We start from the raw sequence: 6,805 nt of genomic DNA, 5'->3' as shown, positions 1-6,805 counted from the left end.
CAATCCAGGCTGACACCCCCAGTGCAGTGCTGAGGGAGCACCACACTGTCGGAGGGGCAGTACTGAGGGAGCACCGTACTGCGCTGTCGGAGGGGCAGTACTGAGGCAGCGCCGTATTGTCGGAGGGGCAGTACTGAGGGAGCGCCGTACTGTCGGAGGGGCAGTACTGAGGGAGCGCCGTACTGTCGGAGGGGCGGTACTGAGGGAGCACCACACTGTTGGAGGGGCAGTACTGAGGGAGCGCCGTACTGCGCTGTTGGAGGGGCAGTAGAGAGGGAGCGCCGTACTGCGCTGTCGGAGGGGCAGTACTGAGTGAGTGCCGTACTGCGCTGTCAGAGGGGCAGTAGTGAGGGAGTGCCGTACTGCGCTGTCAGAGGGGCAGTACTGAGGGAGCGCCGTACTGCGCTGTCGGAGGGGCAGTAGTGAGGGAGTGCCGTACTGCGCTGTCGGAGGGGCAGTACGGAGGGGGCGCCGCACTGTCGGAGGGGCGGTACTGAGGGAGCGCCGCACTGTCGGAGGGGCAGTACTGAGGGAGCGCCGCACTGTCGGAGGGGCAGTACTGAGGGAGCACCGTACTGCGCTGTCGGAGGGGCAGTAGAGAGGGAGCGCCGTACTGCGCTGTCGGAGGGGCAGTACTGAGTGAGTGCCGTACTGCGCTGTCAGAGGGGCAGTAGTGAGGGAGTGCCGTACTGCGCTGTCAGAGGGGCAGTACTGAGGGAGCGCCGTACTGCGCTGTCGGAGGGGCAGTAGTGAGGGAGTGCCGTACTGCGCTGTCGGAGGGGCAGTACGGAGGGGGCGCCGCACTGTCGGAGGGGCGGTACTGAGGGAGCGCCGCACTGTCGGAGGGGCAGTACTGAGGGAGCGCCGCACTGTCGGAGGGGCGGCGTTGAGGGAGCGCCGCACTGTCGGAGGGGCGGCACTGAGGGAGCGCCGCACTGTCGGAGGGGCGGCACTGAGGGAGCGCCGCACTGTCGGAGGGGCAGTACTGAGGGAGCGCCGCACTGTCGGAGGGGCGGCGTTGAGGGAGCGCCGCACTGTCGGAGGGGCGGCACTGAGGGAGCGCCGCACTGTCGGAGGGGCGGCACTGAGGGAGCGCCGCACTGTCGGAGGGGCAGTACTGAGGGAGTGTCGGAGGGGCGGCACTGAGGGAGCGCCGCACTGTCGGTGGTGGTGGTGGGAGGCGCTATATAAATCCAAGTCTTTCTTTCTTTCTCAGGTGGCCGTCGGAAGTTTTTAAAAGGGAGGCGGTACCCTGAGCTGGTTAAACGTGACACGGTCAGGAGACCAGGCGTGATTGCTGAGGGAGCTCGAGGCCTGGAGAAGCCCAGTGGAGGTACGCCATGGACTGGGAACGCTCGTTGGAGAGTCTCGCCGCCCCCGGACAGAGCAGCCTCGCCTACGCTTGTGACACGTGCAAGAACCAGATCCAGCACGTGGCCGACCTCCTGCTCTGCCACGAGGCCCGGCCGGTGGACGCCAGTAGGCCTGAGCACCTGCGGCGAGACCTTCGAGAAGTGCCGGGACACCATCATCGCCCGCACCAACACCTGGCCATCCCGGTGCACGAGCTGCGGGGCCTGGTGCGCCGGGGCGAGGCGGGCGAGGTGCGCGGGGGCCTGGCCGAGCTCTGCCGGCTGGCGGTGGCGCTGGTCGAGTGCTCGGCGCACGCCGGCTACCTGGCGGCCCCTGGACGTGCCGGGCGCCCGGCCGGCCCAGCCGGGGCCGGTGGAGCGCTCCGCGGGTGTCGGCGCTGGAACAGGAGGTGGGCCGCCTGTGCGGCGCCCTGCGGCGGCCTGCCGCTGGCGGAGCTGTGGCCCGCCCTGCTGGGGGAGGTCTCGCGGGGGTCCGCGGGCTGGCCGCTTCGTGCGCGGCGGCGGCGGGCAGCGCGACCCCTTCGCCCCCGGGCGCAGTTCGGGCTGGGCAACCGGGCGGCCTACCTGCTGCGTCGCCGCCCTGCTGGCCTGCGTGCGGGAGGCCGCCCTGCGAGCGGGCCCGGCGCCGCTGCTGCAGTCGGTCCGCGCCCTGGCGGGCTTCGCCACCGAGCCCCGCTTCCTGGGCCGGCCCGCCCGCCCGCCTGCCGCCCGACGCCCGCGCCGTGCACGCCAACATCCTCGAGCGGGCGCGGCAGGTGGCCGCCGCCTGCCTGCTCGTGGTCCAAGTGCATCCGCGACGAGGCGCCGGCGGCGGACGGCCAGGCCGCGGGACCCGACACGGCGGAGCAGCTCAAGAGCCTGGCCTGCGCTGTCTCCGACCGCTGTGACCTCCTCTCCCAGCTGCTTCGAGACAACGATTCCTTGAGCTTTCTCAACTCCTGGAGCTCCTACCCGGTAAACTAACCCTGCAAATTGTACCTCTCCATCGCGCCTTTCCCGACCGGCCCCGGGAGTGTGTGATGGGGACAGTGTAGAGGGAGCTTTATTCTGTATCTAACCCCGTGCTGTACCTGCCCTGGGAGTGTTTGATGGGGACAGTGTAGAGGGAGCTTTACTCTGTATCTAACCCCCTGTACCTGCCCTGGGAGTGTTTGATGGGACAGTGTAGAGGGAGCTTTACTCTGTATCTAACCCCCTGTACCTGCCCTGGGAGTGTTTGATGGGACAGTGTAGAGGGAGCTTTACTCTGTATCTAACCCCCTGTACCTGCCCTGGGAGTGTTTGATGGGACAGTGTAGAGGGAGCTTTACTCTGTATCTAACCCCCTGTACCTGCCCTGGGAGTGTTTGATGGGACAGTGTAGAGGGAGCTTTACTCTGTATCTAACCCCCTGTACCTGCCCTGGGAGTGTTTGATGGGACAGTGTAGAGGGAGCTTTACTCTGTATCTAACCCCCTGTACCTGCCCTGGGAGTGTTTGATGGGACAGTGTAGAGGGAGCTTTACTCTGTATCTAACCCCGTGCTGTACCTGCCCTGGGAGTGTGTGATGGGGACAGTGTAGAGGGAGCTTTACTCTGTATCTAACCTCCTGTACCTGCCCTGGGAGTGTTTGATGGACAGTGTAGAGGGAGCTTTACTCTGTATCTAACCCCGTGCTGTACCTGCCCTGGGAGTGTATGATGGGACAGTGTAGAGGGAGCTTTACTCTGTATCTAACCCTGTGCTGTACCTGCCCTGGGAGTGTTTGATGGGACAGTGTAGAAGGAGCTTTACTCTGTATCTAACCTCCTGTACCTGCCCTGGGAGTGTTTGATGGACAGTGTAGAGGGAGCTTTACTCTGTATCTAACCCCGTGCTGTACCTGCCCTGGGAGTGTATGATGGGACAGTGTAGAGGGAGCTTTACTCTGTATCTAACCCCGTGCTGCACCTGCCCTGGGAGTGTTTGATGGACAGTGTAGAGGGAGCTTTACTCTGTATCTAACCCTGTGCTGTACCTGCCCTGGGAGTGTATGATGGGACAGTGTAGAGGGAGCTTTACTCTGTATCTAACCTCCTGTACCTGCCCTGGGAGTGTTTGATGGACAGTGTAGAGGGAGCTTTACTCTGTATCTAACCCCGTGCTGTACCTGCCCTGGGAGTGTATGATGGGACAGTGTAGAGGGAGCTTTACTCTGTATCTAACCTCCTGTACCTGCCCTGGGAGTGTTTGATGGGACAGTGTAGAGGGAGCTTTACTCTGTATCTAACCTCCTGTACCTGCCCTGGGAGTGTTTGATGGGACAGTGTAGAGGGAGCTTTACTCTGTATCTAACCCCGTGCTGTACCTACTCTGGGAGTGTTTGATGGACAGTGTAGAGGGAGCTTTACTCTGTATCTAACCCCGTGCTGTACCTACTCTGGGAGTGTTTGATGGAATAGTGGGGACATATTCCTTTCCCTCTGCACTGACGTTCATTGCCTTGACGAGTACCAACTTCACACAAGATTTTTGTAAAGCGTTGCGCAGCGAGGAGAGAGTTAAACACTAAACAGAGGCCGGTAATTTTAGTTATGCTGGTGGGGACTGCATTTCCTATTTAATTAAAACGTTAGACCAAACCCTTTCCTTCAATTGTGCAGAGGCACTGGGTGGGAGCAACATAAAGGATCAGCCATAATCAGATCAACATATTGCAGCTTGGCGATGGATGGAGTGGGAGCGGCTTTGATTTCCTCTGTTACAGCAACAAGATCAGTAACAACAACAACAAATTGCATTTATATAGCGGCTTTAAGGTAGTAAAACGTCCCAAGGCACTTCAAAGGAGCATCAGCCGTGGCTCAGTGGGTAGCACACTTCGTACTGAGGGAGCGCCGCACTGTCGGAGGGGTGGTACTGAGGGAGCGCCGCACTGCGCTGTCGGAGGGGCGGTACTGAGGGAGCGCTGTACTGCGCTGTCGGAGGGGTGGTACTGAGGGAGCGCCGTACTGTGCTGTCGGAGGGGCGGTACTGAGGGAGCGCCGTACTGCGCTGTCGGAGGGGTGGTACTGAGGGAGCGTCGCACTGCGCTGTCGGAGGGGCAGTACTGAGGGAGCGCCGTACTGCGCTGTCGGAGGGGCGGTACTGAGGGAGCGCCGTGCTGTCGGAGGGGCGGTACTGAGGGAGCGCCGCACTGCGCTGTCGGAGGGGCGGTACTGAGGGAGCGCCGCACTGCGCTGTCGGAGGGGCGGTACTGAGGGAGCGCCGTACTGCGCTGTCGGAGGGGTGGTACTGAGGGAGCGCCGTACTGCGCTGTCGGAGGGGCGGTACTGAGGGAGCGCCGTACTGCGCTGTCGGAGGGGCGGTACTGAGGGAGCGCCGTACTGCGCTGTCGGAGGGGCGGTACTGAGGGAGCGCCGCCCTAGTATGTGCTCAAAGAGGGAGCTTTTAAGGAGTGTCTTAAAGGAGGAGAGAGAGGCGAAGAGGTTTTGGGAGGGAGTTCCAGAGCTTGCGGCCCAGGCAGCTGAAGGCACGGCCACCGATGCTGGAGCGATGGAAATCAGGGAGACGCGCAAGGGGTCGGAATTGGAGAAGCGCAGAGATTTCGGGGGTGGGGAGGTGGTTGTGGGTCTGGAGTAGCTTACAGAGATCGGGAGGGATTTGAAAATAAGAATGAGAATTTTTTTAATGGAGGCGTGGCCGGAGCGGGAGCCAATGTAGGTCTGTGAGCACAGGGGGCGATGGGTGAGCGGGACTCGGTGCGAGTTAGGACACGGGGGCAGTGAGCACAGGGGGTGATGGGTGAGCGGGACTCGGTGCGAGTTAGGACACGGGGGCAGCGAGCACAGCGGGTGATGGGTGAGCGGGACTCGGTGCGAGTTAGGACACGGGGGCAGCGAGCACAGCGGGTGATGGGTGAGCGGGACTCGGTGCGAGTTAGGACACGGGGCAGCGAGCACAGGGGGTGATGGGTGAGCGGGACTCGGTGCGAGTTAGGACACGGGCAGCCGAGTTTTGGATCGGCTGAAGTTTAGGGAGGGTAGAACGCGGGAGGCCAGCCAGGAGTGTGTTGGAATGGTCAAGTCTGGAGGTAACAAAGGCACGGATAAGGGTTTCAGTAGCAGCAGAGCTACATAAGGTCCTTACTGCTGACACTGTCGTCCATTTAGTAAATGCGGTATCTTCATGCGTGGTAGCCTAATGTTATTTGTCTGTCCCATTGAACAATACTTATCTGTACTATATAACTGGAAAGACCCTTCCCAAACCTGCGACCTCTACTGCCTAGAAGGACAAGGGCAGCAGGCGCATGGGAACACCACCCCCTCCACGTTCCCCTCCCAGTCACACACCATCCCGACTTGGAAATATATCGGCCGTTCCTTCATCGTCGCTGGGTCACAATCCTGGAACTCCCTCCCTAACAGCACTGTGGGAGCACCTTCACCACACGGACTGCAGCGGTTCAAGAAGGCGGCTCACCACCACCTTCTCAAGGGGCGATTTGGGATGGGCAATAAATGCTGGAGTTACCATCCATGCCCGCATCACAAGAATGATTCTTTTTTGACTTATATTTGCGTCCATCAGACTGTGACCTCTGCCATTAGATGGTGGCCAAAGACTGGATTCCCAGAGTTGTACCAACAGCCTCGAAGCTGTTTGCCGGGTCTGGACTTTCAGTCGTTCAAAGTTGCAGAGTAACGGTGGGGCCCGTGCACACGATTACCATGATGTGCGCTGCCTACTTGGCACTCTCTCATCTGAGTCAGAAGGTTGTGGGTTCGAGTCCCACTCCAGAGACCTGAGCACAAAATCCAGGCCAACTGTGGTGAGGTCTTTAATTCTGCATTATTCCGCAAGATCCTACAAATCTCCCGGGAGGCCAGACGCACCAACGTTAGCGTCCTCGACCAGGCCAACATCCCCAGCATCGAAGCACTGACCACACTCGATCAGCTCCGCTGGGCGGGGCCACATTGTCCGCATGCCCCCGACACGAGACTCCCAAAGCAAGCGCTCTACTCGGAACTCCTTCACGGCAAGCGAGCCAAAGGTGGGCAGAGGAAACGTTACAAGGGTCACCCTCAAAGCCTCCCTGATAAAGTGCAACATCCCCACCGACACCTGGGAGTCCCTGGCCCAAAGACCAGTCCGCCCCAAGTGGAGGAAGTGCATCCGGGAGGGCGCTGAGCACCTCGAGTCTCGTCGCCGAGAGCGTGCAGAAACCAAGCTCAGGCAGTGGAAGGAGCGTGCGGCAAACCAGTCCCACCCTCCCCTTCCCTCAACCACTGTCTGTCCCACCTGTGACAGGGACTGTGGCTCTCGTATTGGACTGTTCAGCCACCTAAGGACTCATGTTAAAAGTGGAGGCAAGTCTTCCTCGATTCCGAGGGACTGCCTATGATGATGACGATGATGATAATTATATGTAAAAAAATCATTAAAGGTTGTATTTTTGTGATGGAAA

General features: G+C 60.5%; 1 pseudogene; it reads left to right on the top strand.

The window, feature by feature from the left end:
• Positions 1-1,254: 1,254 nt before the first annotated feature.
• LOC139240257 (talin rod domain-containing protein 1-like) lies at positions 1,255-2,554 on the top strand (annotated as a pseudogene).
• The last annotated feature ends 4,251 nt before the right edge of the window (positions 2,555-6,805 follow it).

The sequence above is a fragment of the Pristiophorus japonicus genome, chromosome 30 (assembly GCF_044704955.1).
Source record: "Pristiophorus japonicus isolate sPriJap1 chromosome 30, sPriJap1.hap1, whole genome shotgun sequence".
In the NCBI taxonomy this organism is placed as follows: Eukaryota; Metazoa; Chordata; class Chondrichthyes; family Pristiophoridae; genus Pristiophorus; species Pristiophorus japonicus.
The sequence above is the reverse complement of the archived record's forward strand: the minus strand, read 5'-3'. Positions and strand labels throughout refer to the sequence as shown.